A 20,064-nucleotide genomic window follows, 5' to 3' on the forward strand; every position below is an offset into this window, starting at 1 on the left:
TTACAGCAATATCAGCAGCAAGTCTTGTGGCACATTGCTTGGCACACAGTATTTTCAATAAACAACCAAAATGGTAGGCAATACATGACCGACAGATCAAGTTGCATTCTATCTTGCACTGTTTTCCTTTTGTTTCCTGAAGTCATAATTCACACTGGTAGCTTTGTTTGCAAACTTGTATGATAAGGCCAATGGTTCACTGACATTGATAAATGTATTTTGAGATGTTGCTGGTAAAAGATAGTAAACACTGCATCCCTGGCAAAGGATGTCTTCCAAGATGTAAAGCATAGAATAGTCTGAACTAACATCTGATTTGGCTCCTTCCTTCCCTTCATTTGTTGGCATTGAATGCTAATCTCCAAGACTGACTTGCAACTTTTAGACAACTAGTGACAAACATTATCTGAAATAAACACTGCTGGTGTCAGCAGGAGAGGCATAGTATCTTTCTCAGAGCCATCTATATTTCCCTTTTTAAAACATATTTTATATTCTGTTTTCATCTCTTCAGTGCCACATAATTGTATTTTGCTCTTTTCTGTTCCTTTATGTACACACTTGTACATACATGTGTGCACATGCTACATACATAAACAGTGGAGATATTCTTAGCCATTTTTATTAGGTATGTGTGTGTTTCTACACACACACACACACACACACACACACACACACACTACTCCATGGTACTGAAGGCAGTTAAATTAATGACTTCAGTAATCCCTGCAACAATCCGTTAAAGTAGGTCACAATTATCCCTGTACAGCACTGGGGCTGGGGCTGTGAGATAATGGCTTCCTTAAGGCCATGTAGTGCCTGAGACAAGTTTTGGACCAGGGATGCTTTGAGCCACAACTTAATAAGGGACTTAACAAGAAATACCCTTAGACCAACACCCTCCAGCTTATTGCTCCATTGATCTCTCTGACTTCAGTGGGACTACTTTGGAGCAAGCAATTTGATGATTATAGTCAATGGCTTGGGGGCTTTGCATCCCAGTTCTGCCGCTTTCTAGCTAAACGGGGATTTCAGAAACAGTTTTGAAACTGCTCTGGGCATTGAGGAGGCAAACGACAAATTATTGGCACTATCCTTTAAGCATCCGCAGTAGACTTTCCAAGGCATATTTCTATTGTCGGTTGTTCTCTTCCACTTGAAATGCTGCAGAAACCTTCAAAAGAGGTTTGATTTGCCATGGTGTTGGTGCCATGGCCAATGGCTGCACTGCAATTGGTTTAGCTGTGTTTATGAAGCTTTTGTCCTACCCTTCTTCCAAGATGCTCAGGGCAGCGGATATGATCCTCCCCAATGAATAATCCTCAAAGTAACCTACGGGGTAAGTTGAGCTAAAATATAATGGCTGGCTGAAGGTTATTCACTGAGCTTCATGACTGAGTAGCAATTTGAACCCTGCTGTAATGCCTCCAAGCCTGTAGTATTGGGGTGATATCAAATGGTGTCGGTCCACTCGCACAATGAACTTCTGCTTGTGCATTGGGGCTTCCTCTCCCCGCTACAGCCCCCCCACCCCTCCCCCTTTTGTATGTAGGTGTAAAGCTTTCTAACTTGCAGTGTCTTAATGTGTATAAATAAAATCATCAGACAATGTGTGAGCTAAACATGTCAGTGAAACATTATGTTGTTTTGAGGTTTTCTAATGCATTTTTTTTGTGGCAAGGAGCCAATATATATGCAATGCAAAGTAGCACTGGTACAGAATAACATAATCAAAATATAATCTGTTCCATGAAATTAGGTACTCTTCAGGCTTGCAGAGAAAAGAACATTTGCACAAATGGTTAGTTAATAAAACTCTGGCATTAGCTTCACAAACTGAATTGCCTTGCTGTCCCTATTGCTGGATGTGCTGCTGGTGACAAAAGACTTAAACATGGGCCTCTTTTCTGTATTAAAGATTTGGCGGGGGGAAATTTTCTTGGACACTAGTGCAGTAGTTTAGAAGAATTATAAATATGAAGTTAGCACTACAGAAAGCTCTTAGGCAAAGACAAGACTTCTTCTATTAGGGTCAGTGTTACCTTTCAAGTTTATCCTTGCTAATGCCTTCAGGTAAACTTCATTATTGGTTCTTTCAGATTTGATCTAAAGAAAAGAAAGTTACTAAGCAATGAACTCAAGTAACCTTGTTATTTTACAGTAGGACTGGATACTCTCTTAGTATTGGCTTATTTGTAACATTGCAGAGCATCAAGTTTACAATCTCTTGCCCAAAGTAAGGGATGAGCTTAGAAGGGAAGGGAAAATTGTGGTGTTAGGAGAGTGAGAATCCTTGGTGATTAACTTGCTTCGTATCCATTGGAGAACAGGAAATCTCCATTTGGAGCTAGTTGCGGGCAGAATTATGTGTATAAATAAAATTATACGAAGTGCTTTGACAAAGTGCTTTGACTATTTGTAGAATTACTTGCCATGAATATATCTAATTCTCAGTCTAAACTAGTGTCCATCACCACATTGTATGCATTATTCATTGTGTAAAGAATAATTCCTTGAAGGCACTGCCAATAAATTTCATAGGTGGCCCTCAGTTCCATTATTAATAAGAACCAAGATTCTGGTGTTTAAATATGTGTTATTTTGGTCTGAAATAACAAGCAGAATAACAAGCAGCCTCATGCTTTGCATATATACTTGAAACAATATTGAAATGATTATTTAGCTGTTGTATGAAGTGTTGGTAATGGAAAAGGACTTTTTGGAAATCATTTTGGCATTGCACATAGCTACTTCTCTCCTTTCTTTGTGGTGGGAACAAAAGATCCACAAAGTCTTCCATTAATTACCATTTTTTGTCTGAATCAGGTTACTATGGTAACAGCTTTGGAACAAGCCAGGTTATTAGGGCAGCTTCAAACCATGGTTTAATATCCTGCTTTATTTCAAAGCTTTTAACCTTAGTTTTCTGGTTCAAGCAAAATGGAAAACAGTGGGTAATGGAGGAACTTCATGGTTTGTTTACTTGTGCATATGAAGAGAGGGACAAAGAAGTTGTGTGTTTGGCCAAAAAGGTTTGTTGTCAGTGTGTCAAGAGCATACTATCCTCTCACTAGACCTGAAAACACTTAAAAGGAAATGATAGTGACCTGTATGTCCAAGACCAGGCACTCTACTACGCACCTAATGGTGATTCAGAACTAGCATTTTCTTCATACTAAACTTCTAGGCACCAGAGTGTCGAGTATTCAACAACTTCCTATCTAGCTACCACCTAAACTGAAGGTATAACATTTTGTGTGTGTTATACTAAGAAAGAAATGCACAGTTGTCACAAATGTAACAATATTAGCACATTCTTGCCCCATTCTGTGTGAAATGAAATTCAGAAAGGAGAAATCTACTTACCCCTCCACCCCTTGACACATGTGTGATTATTTTGTAACCTGAAACATATAGTGCACTTAAGCGTGAGACCCCAACAGCATTTCATTGCTGAAGATGAAACTTGGCTGAACTTAAATTTATATTTTGCATTTAATTTTGTGTGTGTGTGTGTGTGTGCGTGCATGCAGCAAATTTCATTCCTCTTTCCAAGGTGCAAATACCAGAATGAAATTTTGATAGTGTGAGTGCTTCATTTATTAATGAGTGAGACATCTTACACACGTCTCCTAATGCTCAGTAAAAGTGTTAAGTTTATATACAGGAGGAACATATATGTCTGAGTGTAGACTGCAAACTTTCTTGTTAAAAGCTAATATGCCTCTGGCAAAAGAGCTCTGTGCTGCTGCTACCTGCCAGCTGCTACTGGCATGCTGAGAAATGATCAAGCTGCTCATTTCCTTCCTGTTTGGCATTTAAGACATTTCTAGCTTAATATACAGAGTTATTCAGTATATAGATGACTTTATACTAAAGTAGATGGATTGTACTACTCTATTAACTTTACAAACACAAAGCGCACATAAGCACAAACTCTTCCAGGGTTTAATTTCTTTCTCATCCTGTAGCAGCGAATTGGGGAGCCCTTTGGGGGGGGTTACGACTGCTTTCCTCACAGGGATAATCTGTTAGAGGACACATGCTGGCATTTGTGCTAGACCAGTGACAAAATCAGGCAGAGCCAGAGCTCTTTCTCCTTTTCTGCCACCTCTTTTCACTTACATCCCCCCCATTGTACCCCTTTCCTCATTTTTCTCTTTGACACCCACATGAAATTAAGCTGAGGGTTGCAAGTTGCTCACTCCTGCTCTATCATGACCAAGAAATTGAACTCAGATCCAGAAGTTGAGCCCTGGGTTGGCTCTTAATAGCTTGGTCTTATTTCATGTCTGTGTGACAAAGTAAGTGGGTTGCAGTTTGGGTCACAGTTCAGTTAGGGTAAAAGTTTCTGTTTGCCACAAGCACTAAGGTCACCATTATTTGGGGCAAAGGATGGGTTTTGCATTGCAAAATATGTGTCTTCCCTCTGCCTCAGTTCCCATCCATTATAATGATAGCTGGCTTCAGTGCTACTTAAACATTAAAGAGCAAACTCACTAGATCTCTTTATGCGCCATATATCTTAAGAAAACGAAAGCTTACTAGAATTAGATACTTAATATGTTTGTATTTCTGCATTTCTGCTAGAGCTGGAGACCTTACTTTGTAAGTGTTTTATTTGCACCTGTTCAATGTTCTGTTCTGTAAAGGCCAACTGCAGAGATATTTGCTTGTTATAGCAAGCTTTTGTTAGGAACTAAGCAAAATTAATACAAAATGAATAAAGACACGTGAAACGTAAAGCAGGTCATGTCAGAAACATGTTGGTTATCAAAAAAACCAGACATTAAATCTTACTTTCTTCATAGCTGTTTTCCTCCGTGAACTGAATATCTTTGTTGGAGGTGTACAGTCTGATTATATGTATATATATATTGGGATTGAAGGGCCATTGGGTTTATTGGGACTCATTCTATCAGTGAGGGAGAAATTCAGCTCACATTTTAATGCAAACCCACCTAATTCACATTACATGAACCAATACAGGAACTGAAACACAGCTATCCTTTGAAATTTTCACTTCTCTGAATTTTGCAGTGCCAGTCTCCAACAACAAAATGTGCACATAAAGGTGCATATTAATATATAGTAAATATTGCAGGTGCATGGTTTCTGTTATTAACACCATGATATATCGTGATCATGGACAGAAAATTGGTCTAAACTCTGGAAGCCCTGTATTAGCCTATTTAGCCTTGAGTGCCATTGTATCTCAGCTTTACTTCAATGGTTAGTACAGTGGGGACCCACTTACTGGGCCTTGCTCTTTTTGAAAGATCAGCAAGGTAAAAAAACAAAGTACTTTGATAAATGGTAGAAAGTAGTAGCTTGATAAAACACAGCACAAGCCATGCTGTGATGGAAAAACCAAGAGTTCACTCCAGTGGTTCTTCAGACTATTCTGCCTTAAACATCTAGTATAACTATGTTATTTTTCTCAACACCAGTATCAATATGTTGCTTTTTGTAAGCATCATTAAAAATAATTTGCAGCTGTAATATTACCATGCTGAAATGCATCCTTTGTTAACTATGACAGCAACATTGGCTGCTTAAAAAAAAAAAATCAAAAAAATCCCAGATACGTTCCGGACTCTCAAACAGTGTGACCCTTTGCAGACTAATTATCTCTCTTGTAGACAATGATTGGTATGCCTTAATTAGGCATGTGCCTCTTGCTGTCACTGATGACTCATGCCTTGGTTCTCAAGGCATCTCTTATTTGAGCTGGAATGGATAAAAAGAGGACATTGTTTTTAATCTTTGGAGCTAAGGACCAGTTAGATTGGGCAGAAAGGAATGCAATCATAAGGCACTAGAAAACTCTTCCCACCCACTCCGTTTAGTGTCAGAAAGCTTTATTTAAAAAACATTGCAGTCTGAATGTAACATCCCCTGCTGCTAATGAGAAAAGCAGTTCATCTCACATTGGCCTATTTAGAGGTAGTGAGGAGTCCCAAAACACAGCTGTATTTACACAGCCGCCTCTCAAAGAAAACTCAGCTAAAAAAAGGCATTCTGTAATTTATGTTACTTAAGCTTTTCTGTAAGAATTGTCATAGGTTGCTATCAAATAAAAAAAAGGGAAGAAGCGTGCTGATTACCTGCCTGGACTAGAGAGACAAATCTGAAGGAAAACAACAACCAGTATTGGGAATGAAGAGCAAAACCAAATATTCAATCACATTAGTTTAGTAAGTATATTCTGTTCTGGACTGATGATGTGTAGTTTTCCCAGTATATTTAAATCATAGTTAGCATCCTTGTAATGTGAGACGGGGATTCTGATCTGCAGATGACTCAGAAAAACAAGGAGGTTGTTTATGCCAATAAATCCTGAGAAAGCACTATATGTGAACCTTTTGAAACAGCATGAGTTTACAGCGCATGCTTTTTCTGGAGGCAAACCAGGAGAAACCTAGAACCCAAAGTTTGGATGACACGCTAAGCCAAAACTCAGCTCAGCTCGCAGCAGAAGCTGGGGGGAGGCATGTAGTCATCGAAATCTCCTCTGTAGGAACTCTCACACTTGTACATGTTCACTAAGTCATAGATAGGCTTAGGATGATGTGCAAACCTGCTCTATGTGAGTGAGGCAAGCGCATAAGAACAAAAAGGGGAGTGTTTATGCAAAATGAGGGGAAGAGTATCATGAGTGCCGACACTATCAGATTAAAGGGGTTTAATAGTAGTAAATTAGTATTTTGATACGGCAGCCTAGACACAAAATTTATTATTTGTAGGAAGGAGTAGAATATTATGGACAAGTAACATGGCAGTTCAGATCTTCCATCCTTAATTGCAGTATAGGAGGGCTTCTGCATGAACAGCTTTTTTGTTATCAGTGCAGTGATTCTTTGAATCAGCTGTTCTCTTTTATTAAATTCCCTTGAGACAGAGGGAAGTCTTCATCCCAGCTCAAGACAGTGCTAATAACCCTCTAGTATCCCTTCCCTGCCAAGCATCGTCTTACCATTTATTTAATGTGCTCCTCCCTCAAGGGAAGCGCCACCCTCAAGTTCACCCTCTTAGTCAGGACGTTGGGCAGTCTTACTCACAGCTTCATCATATATTATGGGTTTGTTTGTTTTTACGTTGATAATCTCATTGTAGGAAAATTGTAATCCATGAGAGAAAAGCACTAGGAAAAGAGGATTGATGGCCTCACTTTTCCACACATTCATTATAATCTTTGTTCTCCCGAGAGCCTTCTTTGTCAAATGAGGTGGAAGCATTTTGAACTGTACCACTTCAGATTGCAGGCATAGGGTTGTATTTTTGAATGCTTCTCTGTGTCCAAAAACTCTACATTATCTGATAGAGAGGGCTAAACCCCTTTCTGAAGCATATACTGTATTGTAGGGATGTTACGGTGTGGGGTTTGTATTTTGGGGAAGTATATACTATCCATAATTATTCTGTCTCTAACGTCTCATTCTGAATATTGTGCATATCACTTCTGAAATTGCTATATTTACATTTCCAGAGGATCTCTCTTATATTTATGGAGAGAAGTACTGGCACTGAGGTTCAAGGTCAATTAAGCAAACTGGATTGATCCTTGTACAATGGGATGGGAGCATGATTTTACCTGTATAAAGTAAAAGTAATTGGGCTGTATTTAATACTCCTTTCCCTTGACTTTGCTTGTACTTGAAACAGTTTATAGTAAGAGAATAATTGCAATACTTCACTTTTTGAGCCAGTATCACAATCCTAATTTTCCCCCCTTCAGCTCTCTGGGCTAGATGTTGCCTGAGGGAAAGCCAAAGGCTTAAAATGTTTTGTATGGAACTAAGACAGGATAAACTCTCTGTCTTTGGGCCGTTAGAGGCAAACAATCTGAAAAGTTCTTATGTCACAAGAAGCCTATTATACCTAAGGACATTTGAGACTATCCTTCTTCTAAAAATAGGTTAGGGAGTACTATAGGAATTTTTAGTTCTTAGCTTTGGGTTTGTTGTTTTTGTTTTTAAAAATGAATATAATCATACTCTGTTCTGTGCACTGTTTTGTATATTAACTGTCTGGTCCTCATTGGATGCTTGTTTCCAGGGGGTGGTGCTCTTCAGCCCCAATGGGGTTGTGGAGTTCCCCAGGGTTCAATTTTACCTCCTATGCTGTTTAACATCTACATGAAAGTGCTGATGGGGTCAGCTGGTGTTTTGGAGCTTGTTGTCAGCAATATGCTAATGACACACAGTTCTACTTCTCCTTTAAATCTGCAGGTGTGGCAGTGGATGTGTTAGACCAGCCTTTCTCAACCTGTGGGTCCACAGATGTTGTTGAACTACAACTCCCATCACCCCTAGCTAGCAAAGCCAGAGCTCAGGGATGATGGGAGTTTTAATAATTATTAATAGATGTTAGTGGATTCCCTCTGTTCAGTTCAAACCCTTTTAATTTTTTCTCAGGCTTTCCACCCAGTTTGAATAAGCACAACATTTTAAAATCCTGTTATGCTCCATCTAGATGGGGCAGAATATGTTGTCAGATATTTGATTACATTCAATACCAATTTATTAGTTTATTTTTTGTAAAGGTCTAGTAAAAATAAGTTTGAAATGGGGAAAAGAATTGAACATCTAGAAGGGAGCACATAGTGGCAGCAGTAAACAGCAAAACATTGAATGATCAGTAGTACAGTATTAGATGGTTAAATCCTGTAGCACAGTAGTACCATGAAGAAATGCTGTAAAGAAACCCACAATAGTTTTATGGGTGGGGGAGCCAAGTGCATTTTAAGTCTGGGTACTATGACACCAGTTAGGCTTAATGACTATTTTGGATTTGTAAAATTATTGTGAACCTACAGCTGTTTTCCATGAGATGGGGAGATGATAAGTATTTATTATAGAACTATATTAATTGATCAACAACGCCTTGTTTAGCAGAACAGTTCAGAGCAATTACATCAATTTAGAGAATATATGTGGTGGTGCTGACAGGATAATAAAAATATAACCAAATAAATTCAAATAAAAACCTTCTTAATGGAAAGTAGGGTAAAAAAATCAGTGACCACGGCTGCAGATTCCAGGGAAGCCTTCCTGCAAACAGCTATAGGTTTAACAGATGTTTGTGCCATCTGCACAGATGTCAGGAGAAGTATGCACAACATCAGGGTGGGACTACTCTACACAATCCCACTCCTTGCTCCCGTGTTTTTCCTACATAGGAGCAAAGTGCACCTGAGTCATTCCAGAGACATAGAACAGGGTTTCCCAAACATGGGTCCGCAGCTGTTGTTGGAATACAATTCCCCTCATCCATGACTACTGTTCCTGCTAGCTTGGGATGATGGGATTTGTAGTCCAAAAACAGCTGGAAACTCAAGTTTGGGAAACTCTGATCTAGAGGTATGTTTCTCACAGCTCTAAGAATTTATATGATAAATGTGTTTGAACGGCTACCATTTTTTTAAAAAAACCACCAAAAAAAAAAAAAACCCCTGCCAGAACTGTAGTAACCATGCATTTTCCATCAACACTTTTGGATTTCTAAGACACCAGTATCCTTTCCTACTTTTACAAAATAAAGTCTTGTAATTTTGCCTTTGATAACCTCAGCCAACAGTTACACAGTTGTTTTTGGCTGCTGAGTTTGTCATCAAGCCAGTCTGATTTATCTTCATATTTTTTTAGATGGTGGTATTTCAGATGCTGGAAATGTGTGTGTGTGTCCGTGCTAAGGGTTATTTATCTCTTAATTATAGATTCCCCTGGTGAAGAACCATCTGTGACTCAAAATGCATTGGGTTATTTGAGCAGAATTGCCTGCTTTTGTTGATCTATGAATAGATCTGTTACTGCAACCACTCTTTAACAATATTGCTTGGAGAGGTAATAGAAGAGACAGAGATATGTACAGTAGCAATTTTGGAGTGTGTTGCCATTGTGCCAGAGGTAGCAAAATATCCAGTGGGAGAGATGCAGGGCTGCTCTTACCCATTCATTCATTTCATTCATCTCAGTTAATCATTTGCCTGAATAGGATGTATATGATTGCTCTCATTTAAAGTGCTATTTATATTGGCAGCATTCTTAATGTTTGGCTGGTTTCAAATCCCAGATACTCAGTTGTTGTTTTCCTATCAGCAGTAATGTACGTTTTGTGTATGAAATATACAGTGATTCAGAAATAGTCCTGTATTGAATAACTTCATGTATAGATCAACATGATAGCTACGCTTCTGAAGTTCTCCACACCTATGAAGGACATGCCTATTCAATTGATTCAGTGCAGGAGATTGTTCCTCTGTTGATTTTTCCCTGATGAAAAGGGATTCTACTTAGAGTTGATAGAGTACAGTGCTGAATCTGAATTCCACTGATGTCAAGTTCTGGAAGTTAATAATAATAATAATTTTATTTATATCCCGCCCTCAGGGCGGCTAACAACAATAAAATAATACAACATTCTAAAATCATTTCATTATAAAATTAATTCAAATCAAATTGATGGCAACCATTGGGCTAGAGTTCTGTGAAGATTGCCAAAGGAGGGAGTCAGGCTGTGCCCTGGCCAAAGGCCTGGTGGAACAGCTCTGTCTTGCAGGCCCTGCAGAAAGATGTCAAGTCCACTGGGCCCTAGTCTCTTGTGACAGAGTGTTCCACCAGATTGGAGCCACAAAGTAAATATCTGAATTAAGAAATAACCCTTTGAAATGCATGAATGGTTTCTGTGGACTAATCTATACTGGTTATAACATTATAAATGTGTTATAAAAATGTGACACCAGGGTGCGCTATACAGCAGTCAATTAAAAATTGCATTGAGAGCTATATAGTGTTTTCTTTCTTAGCGGTTTTTTTTTTTTTTTTTTTTAGATAGTGTAGATCCGGTCTGTATGTAATATAGAATATTACTGTCAGTCAATGTAGACTATACTGGTCTATAATACGGACCAGTATAAGGCAGCTTCCTATGTTTCCCCCCTAATATTTTCACGCCACATAATTCATTCTTGATTTATATGTTACAGTGAATGTCCACAAACTGGTGATTGTTGCAGAATCAGAATCAGAAGAATCTTTATTTGCATCAGCCACTAGCCATAGCAATAAAATAACATAAAGTGAACTGAAGATAGAGGTAAAAACGTAACTATACAAAATACATTCTGGAGGTTTACATCAATAATCAAATAACACATCTTATTCTAACTGCCCCTGCTAATTTTTTGCAGTTTTTGCTGTCACCAGATTAGGTGATTGTTGCATTTTGACAGTTAGCGAACATGGACATTCACAGTTAATTAATGCCTGACTGAAAAAAAGGAAAAATATAATGTAATAGATCCATGGTGCTAAATGTTTAGGTTTGGTAAATATTAGGATTTAATTAGAACTTGTATGTTATAAGGCAGTCTCAGTGTGTATTAGAAGGGAGGGTAATGTAACAGGTTTGAGGTGTTTAATTAGCATTTATGTGTAAAACCTGTGTATCAGACCTTGGGAATGTAACCAAGATCCATGTGTATTGGCATATGTGTGTGGACCTGCTTCTGAGCATCAAGAATTAGTGTATAGTTAACTAAGCTAGTTAAACTTCCTAAGTGTGTACCAGCCTTTAATCCTAGTCAGTCAACAAGTGTTTTCTATTCTGTTGGAACCCTGTCAGATGTGTGGAGTACAAGTAATAAATTATTATTATTATTATTATTATTATTATTATTATTATTATTATTATTATTAAAATATTCTAAGAACTGGGTATTAGAATGCAAATGAATAAAGGCAGCTTTTAAGAACAGCAGAGATGGTACTAGGAAGCAGAGAAGGAACTATGCTTGTATGTGCCCTGGAGACCAAGATAGGCTGCAGAGTAAAAAAAGGGTGTTGGTGATGCTGCCATAGGCTAAACTTGAGTGTTTTGGGATGCTGCTGATGTGCACTAGTCTCCATTGTGCCAAATTTCCCCCAAAGAAACACAGACCTTGGTGGTGGGCAAATACACCTGGAATCTCGTTCACTGCTGTGCAGAGATTGAGGTGGCTTGTAACAGCATAAGTTATTTTTAGACATGCACAAAGCTTGTTCCACGCAGCATGCAAGCTGCAACACATGCAGGAGAATCAGCAAGGTGTAGTGGTTAGACCAGCATTTCCCCAACTTGGGTCTCCAGCTGCTTTTGGGCTACAATTCCCATCATCCCTGACCACTGGTCCTGTTAGCTAAGGATGATGGGAGTTGTAGTCCAAAAGAAGCTGGAGACCCAAGTTGGGGAAACACTAGGTTAGACAGGTGGGCTAAGACAAAGGAGACTTAGACTGAAATCCCTGCCTAGTGATGAAACACTCTGGATGACTTAGCCCAGTCAAGGTCTCTCAGTCTAACCTATTTCATAGGGTTGTTGTGAGGGTGAAATGTATTGGGGGGAGGGGAGAGTTATGTATGCTGTCGTGATCTCCTTGGAATAAAGGTGGGATATAAATGCAGTAAATAGCTTAAATAAATATATTACAAAATGTATCTTATATCTTCCATTGGTTTCCTCAGAAACAATTTCTACAGATGATTAAGTACCATTTGTGCAAGATCTCCAATGAATCTAAGTTTGGAATTCTGCTTATCCAGATACAATCCCAAACTCTTATCTACTGGGCATTGTTGCTTATCTGTTCCATGGCCTTGTCTCTGTGCTGTGTTTAGAAATAGTTTGGCAAGCTGATATTCTTTTGGGACAACATTCCCCCCCATATGTATATGGTAGATTCGCAGTCTTAGAAATAATATGCACCGACACCACTAGATGCAGGTTAAAACAAAAACAAGACAAATGCAGAAGAGAAAATAACTATGATTATCGATTTGTAGAGTTTATTATTTGGGATATTCCAGTCACTGTATCAACAAAGGTTTGCTGAAAAGAAAGTTAACTGTTCTTAGTCTTGCCAAGACCCTTCTAAATCTTTGGGGAAACATCCATAAAAGATGCATTTATTTTATAATTACTAAAATAATTTTGAAAGATATCTTGGTCTAGGAGGGATAATACAATGGATTCACAGTGGAGCAATAAGCATAAATGAGTGTTTTTACATTTACTTAAGACATCTGTATAGTTACAAAGGCAGTTGTGGGACACTAGAACTGACAAGTGATAATTGGCAAAGCGGATATTAATCATTAAAATGCTTTATGTAAAAGCTTGAAAATTGAGGTTCTGGTCTCTGCAGTGTTTTATATTAGCTGGAGTGGGGTATTTTTGCATGCTCATAAATTAGCAGCTTGTAGAGATATAGCCATATCTAATTACAGGGAAAAATGATTTGTATTTATTTTTAATTATAGCTTTTGCTCAGCTGAGCACTTCATTAATAACATTGCATGTTTAGTTTATTCTTTGTGCATGATTGGCAAAACAAATTATATTTCCAAACCTGAAGCTGTCATCTGGGCATGATTATTTAAATATACCTTAACTGTTCAATATCTCTAATCTACAGGACAAAACTTTTGTTTTGTTTTGTTCACAGCTAAGACAGATCACCATTTTGTTCACACTGTACTTTATGCAGCATATAAATGGTGTTGTTTGAAAGCACATAGTAAAACACAAAGTGATTGGCTGAGGTCCTAAGATACCCATTTACTCTGTGTTTTCAGACATGTGTATTGCCCTTCAAATATTATTTGATGGACATTGTTAACCTACTAAGGGAATGGAAGCTCCTTTCGCTTACTCTAGCATTGAGAGTTGATCTCATTTTTCTGAAAGCAGATACATTGCAAAACAAAACCTACTTTTCTTTTAAGATTCCCCACCTCTCCATCCTTGGAAGAACCATTGGTAGTAGTAATGATACAATGATACACCCGATAAAATACAGAACACAGTCTGACAGATTATAGTAGGAGAGGTGAGCTTGGGGGGGGGGCAACTTTCTGCTGCTAGCAATAAATATTGGCAGAAGTCCCCTTCTCATATACTTGACACATGCAGGTAGACACGCGCATGCACACAATTCTCCTTCTCAGCTGCTCCATGCTAGTAAACAGAGGAATGCATGTTGTTTTTGCCTCCTCTCCACTCATCAAAAGTTCAGTATGATGACCAGGGATGGGGCAAATCGCATCCCCACCAACGCTGTGGCTGACTCCCCAATTTTTTGCTGTTGTTTCTAAAAACAATGTAGGTTCACAGGAGGAAATGAAAGTACAGTGGTACCTTGGGTTACAGACGCTTCAGGTTAGAGACACTTCAGGTTACAGTCTCCACTAACCCAGAAATAGTACCTCAGGTTAAGAACTTTGCTTCAGGATGAGAACAGAAATTGCGCGGTGACAGCGGGAGGCCCCATTAGCTAAAGTGGTACCTCAGGATAAGAACAGTTTCAGGTTAAGTACGGACCTCTGGAACGAATTAAGTTCTTAACCTGAGGTACCACTGTACATGTTTGTGGGGTTTGAGCTGTGAGTTAGCCATCCCTGGATTACAGTATTAAAGATGGCGTACAAGGCTAGCCAAAGACACTTTGCTTTCTAAGGCAGAGCAGCAAATAGTACTCTCTAACTTCCTGGACATGACACCCCTGCCATTTCAGGATTCTGGTTCCTTTTATTGGCCCACATTCATCTCATGGCTACCTTCTGGAAATGGCCCTGGAAGTAGGATCGGAATCACTGAAGTTCAGGGTCCCCAACTGCCCTGCTTTAAAAACCTCCAAGGAGGGAGAGTCCACAGCCTCCCAAGGGAGACCGTTCCACTGTTGAACAACCCTACGATATCCATTTGTTTTTCTGTATGTACTTTAAAAACCAACAGGTTTCATAACTTTGTCTAGAAATGAAATAATTAGCTCTGGTCTGTTAACCAGATTGCCATAGATTTATCTGTTAAATACATGCAGTCAGTGCTCAACTCTAGGCACATATGTAGCTTTACATACTTATTGTGCCGATTGATACACTTAGTGTAGTATTGCAAACTGAAAGAGATGCATTGGTTGAGCCCAAGGACTTGTATGTGCCGGGTAGGACTTTTTCTTTGATGAGCAGACCACTAAACCATATCACAACTCACTTTAGAAACTTCAGAAGTAGTTTGTCCTGAAAACACACGTCTAAAACTCCCCCTTGACTCTACAAAACTGGTATTATGGTTGTGTTTTTTTATTTTAAAAAAAAACACAATTTCCTGAGTAAAAAAATCACTGCTATTGCTATTAAAGCAATCCTACATTTACAGAGTCCAAAACACATAAGAATACCTTCCCATTAATCAACTTTCTAGAACCAGTGCCCAGGCTGCCCACTGATGCACAGTTACTTATCACCACTTATGGTGGTGAGCGTCATTTTTAATGCATTTCATTTATTAAATATGTTTATGCACATTGCTACAAATTTTACATGAGCAACACATTTCATTGAATAAGTTTAAACTCATCTGGAGTATCATAGTACAACTATATTCCAAACTACTCTACATAAATTAATGGGTTAAATTTCTCTCTCTATTCTTCCAGAAACACACTCGTACACTTTATTTCACTCTGTGTGTGAGTCTCACAATCACTTTGGCTGTAGGCCTTCTTTGCCAGTCACCAATAAGTAACCCCCTCCATGTGAAAAGGCAGATAATTATTTGTTACTGGCATTCTTGACAACATCATTTTGCAGAAATGATTGGGGGGGGATAAATAATGATTGGAATAATTCATTATTACTTGTTGATTCTTGTACACCAAATTGCCTCTTTCAAACATTTGTATCTTCAATGTGCTGTGATGGAACTAATGGGAATAGCAACACCGCCAGCACTGTTACATCTAGGGGAGAATAGATTGTGTGGGCGATAGCTACCAAAGTTAAATGAATCAGTTTGCAGTTAAGTCAGCACTTAGAATCTAATCAAGGTCTTAAACGGCAAAGGCTTGAATGGGGTGTCTGCAAGCTTATCCCACTCCACACTGCAGAGGTAAAAGAACAATCACCACCCACTCTGTTCTGTATCTTTAGTCCATCCTGCTTCTATACAGCTGCTTGCACCTGAATACTGAAAACTGATAGCTGTTTCCTACATTGCAGTCACAAAACTTAGGTTTGCCTTCTAGCCTATGCCTAGTGCAGACTTCCTGTTTGTTCCCAGGAGCCTTTAGTGGTTAATGCAGATTGGAGTCTTCCATGGGACAAGTTCTATTATTTATTTAATCAATTTATGAATCGCATTCCACATGAGTCTCAAGGTGATTCAGAAACATACCACAAGCTTTTAAAGTTTCTTAAAAGCTACAAAGAAGAACTGGTGATAGATTGAAAAGCTATACAGAGTAAACCACCAAATAGTGATATTTTTACCCATCTGAAAAAGCTTTCTGAAACAGAACTGTGTTTGGTTATTTCTGGCAAGTACAAACAGCAGGTTCCTGTGTCATATCTCAACAGAAATGTTGTTCCACAGAACCGGGGCAGCCACACTGAAAGCCCTGCTCCAAGTTACTGTGGAATGGACATGCTCTTTTGGGAAATTTAAGGCGAAACTGTCCTGCAGAGCGCAGTGATCTATTGGGTATAAATGGGATAAAGCAGTCTCTCAAGTATTCTTGTTCTGAGCCTTTTAGGAACTTAGATGTTAATGCCCAAACACTGATCTTGGCCTGGGAGCAGACTGGCAGTCAATATACCAGGTGGTAGTTTGCCCCCACAAGTGGGTGAGCCTCTGTATTTGCAGTAAAGGTACCCCTGACCATTAGGTCTAGTCGCGGACGACTCTGGGGTTGCAGCGCTCATCTCGCTTTACTGGATGAGGGAGCCAGTGTACAGGGTCATGTGGCCAGCATGACTAAGCCGCTTCTGGCAAATCAGAGCAGCGCACGGAAACACCGTTTACCTTCCTGCCAGAGCTGTACCTATTTATCTACTTGCACTTGACGTGCTTTCGAACTGCTAGGTGGGCAGGAGCTGGGATCGAACAACGGAAGCTCACCCCGTCGCAGGGATTCAAACCGCTGACCTTCAGATCAGCAAGCCCTAGACCACAGCTCCACCCGCGTCCCACCTTATTTGCAGTAACAGGGCATAAATTTCTAAAATATATAATGATAAAATAAATGCCCAAATGAATTTTGAACTTGGTGATCCAGTGGTCAGATAAGTTAAATGTCAATTGAGATGCACGATGGGGTGTGTGATCTACCCCGCTCCAATTCATGCAAAAGTCTGCATGGATTTAGTCATTCCACATTCCCATTATACCTATTTAAGTGAAAAATTTGGCCCATTCCCTCCCCCTCCTCTCCTGCAAATTGGAGAAGTAACATGATGGAGCTTTATGCCACGAAGGCTCTTTGATGTGCAGAGAACAGTGTTTCAGAGACAAATCTTTGGGAAGTTTCATTATAGCTATCAAATTATGCCTCACTGGTTTTTAAATAACAAGTCTATGCCTGTGACATTTAATCAGAGCTAGAATGGCATTTATAGAAACTCATAATCAGGATTATTATTTTACTACTTCCACCAATTAAAATGTGTTGGGGTTTTTTTAGACCCTTGAAAGACCATAAATACAAAGTCCTTGTTATTCTTGCATGTAGTTTTCACTTACCTTTGAAACAACCCTATCTTAAAAATATTTGTTTGGGAAAATTAATTATAAAATGCCTTTTAAATGTTATATGCAATACAAAGTAATTTTCAGGTCCCCCCCTTTTTTAGTAAAAGGGAATAAAAGTTTGAGACTACAGCAAACATTTACAATGAAAGTTATTTTCAACTGAAAATAAGCTTCGTCTTGACTTTTACTACTGTTAACAGTTTTATTAGATAGTGGTTTCAGAATTAGAGAGAGAATATTTAATGACCTGATCCTGCAACCTGCTGTGCCAGCACATAAAGGCAGTGGGTGATGCATAGGAATTGCTATGTTTATGTCTGAAATTGTGCTAAAATTTTGCCACTGCAATAACAACCTTCTGCCATTTCTGCCAGCTGGTCAGAACTAATATAGAGGCTAATGATGGGTTACTCCAATAATTGTATTTCTGTGAATGAATGTGGAGAGCATTTTCTGAGTTGGATCTGCAGAATAAAACATCATTTTATTACTGCCTTACTGTCCTCCAAATCCCTTCCAATAGTATTTGCTTTCTTGAACTGCCCTAGTGTCACCTTAACTTGTCCACCATTAATGTATGACTGTACTGCATCTTATCTGCTAATCTTCGATTTCTCCCCTTGTCAACACTGATTGACAGCCTTTGGTGCAGGAAATGTATCATTCCTAAATTGTTTAAGTGCTTAATGTGCCATTGATCTTTTCACAGAATGTGAACACAGTCCAAAGCTCCATGGAGCTAAGGGTCCACGTGGAGATCAATGCAGTCTTACAAGCCGGTCTTCTTTATTTTGTTGAACATCCCATAGCATAGAAAAAAAGATGGCAGTAGCTCAGTAGCAGAGCACATGGTTTCCATGCAAAACAGCCCAGGTCCAACCCATGGGAAAGTATTGTATATCCTTCTGGGAAAGACTTCTGCCTGAAACCTGGGAACACTGCTGGTCCGTGATAGAACTACTGAGTTCGATGAATCACTGGTCTTCCTCTGTTTCCTGTGTTTCTCTGTAATGAGGAGTATGGTTCTCAAGAGTATGTGTACATGTATATAGCAGAATTGCCTGGATGGTAAGCTCTGGAGGAAGAGCACAGCAGTCTCCTGCAGGCAGAATCTGTTGTTCTGCTTTGACTCTGTATGCTTTGCCCATTCAGAATCAGCATGTGTCTTTTTCAAGGCATGGTGATAAGCATTATCAGTTGCTAATGTCTGTACCACAAGCTGCTGAGTTGCAGGAACTGGTACAAACCTATACTTTATGGGTGATCAGATAGCATTTAAAAGACCTTAAAACATTCTTAATTCTAAAATATTAAAAAAGATATGGGTGCATATTTCATTTTCTTAATATCTCCCAAATGCATTTTTAAAGGTTTGATTTAGCAGTGATACAATGCATTTTAACTAGTTGAATAAGTAAGGAACAAAAGGATGCTTTAAGTGCAATTTGCAAAATCGACAAATGATATACTAGCTTACCTTTGGTTATATTTTATTAGGATTCACATCCATGGTAATTGTTTTCCTTCCTCATACACTAAGTAGTAGTTTGAATAAATATATAGCGTATTAGAAATGCCATTAAGCAAATGATTCTTCATGGAATTGTTGAATGAAAGAATGAAATGAATTCTTTTCTAAACACAGCACAAATTCCCCCAATTATTTTTGAACTGATTGTTCTGTATTGTAGCCCAGGGGAGTACAAACATGCTATTTGTTTGGGCTGCACTCTTATTTCTTCAGTCTGATTGAATTAAATACTAGAATAATAATTTAATCATCTACTTCTGAAGGTGATCCACTATGACAATGCAATGTTTATATCTAAAACAGTGCTTCTCTCTTTTGGCTTGGTGTTTAAAGGGTTTGTGTATGATGCTGATGCTGATGCATGCTTTGATTATTAACTATTCAGTGTCTGTCATTTGTTTTGGAAACCATCCATCCTTGCTTATTGTCATGAGATATAGCTCATCAATTGAATGGCCATTTCTGTCTTTACAAGAAACATGAGACGAGTCAAGAAAATAGAGGTAGCTGGTTGGTGTGAGTGTTCCTGTTGGAATGACTATGCAAATTGCTGCTGATATTTTTGACATGGATGTTTTTCTGTCTAAATGTCCACCAATGGTGTTTTGTCAGAGATGGTGCTTCCATGTTGTTATGTTGGCAGGAGCAGTGAGAAGCTGCCAGATTTCTCTGCTTCTCAGCCCTTGTCCTTTTCCAAGCATATCCAGAAGGCAACAGAAGCTTGTCCATCTGTTCACACCTCACTCTTACATACAGTAGGAGAAGGGGGGATCTGATCTTTACAGCTCGAATTTCAGAGCTGTGTACAGAACAGAAGCATGACAGATGACAAAGAAGGGAACACAGTGAGACCAAAGATGGATAGATATGCCAGATGGGAAACTTGGAAAAGAAGACACCGTGGCACTTAGATGAATCAAAAAGGAGACAATCCAAAATCTCCTTCCGTTCTTGAAGAGGTGTAGTGA

The 20,064-nt window shown here is 38.9% G+C and overlaps 2 protein-coding genes across 4 annotated transcripts in view; one reads left to right on the plus strand and one right to left on the minus strand.

Moving 5' to 3' along the window:
* The window catches only part of IMMP2L (inner mitochondrial membrane peptidase subunit 2), a 480,193-nt gene that overhangs the window by 168,193 nt on the left and 291,936 nt on the right, over window positions 1-20,064 (plus strand). The window lies entirely within an intron of this gene.
* Window positions 1-20,064, minus strand: part of LRRN3 (leucine rich repeat neuronal 3) — a 45,168-nt gene that overhangs the window by 3,642 nt on the left and 21,462 nt on the right. Inside the window, exon 2 of one of the 2 annotated variants that reach the window (XM_082239664.1) lies at window positions 2,043-2,106. The exons of the other annotated variant lie outside the window; for it this stretch is intronic. The gene's annotated coding sequence lies outside the window, so the exon portion shown is untranslated. The remainder of the gene's footprint in view (window positions 1-2,042; window positions 2,107-20,064) is intronic. 2 annotated transcript variants of the gene reach the window in all.

The sequence above is a fragment of the Podarcis vaucheri genome, assembly GCF_965113315.1.
Source record: "Podarcis vaucheri genome assembly, chromosome: 10".
In the NCBI taxonomy this organism is placed as follows: Eukaryota; Metazoa; Chordata; class Lepidosauria; order Squamata; family Lacertidae; genus Podarcis; species Podarcis vaucheri.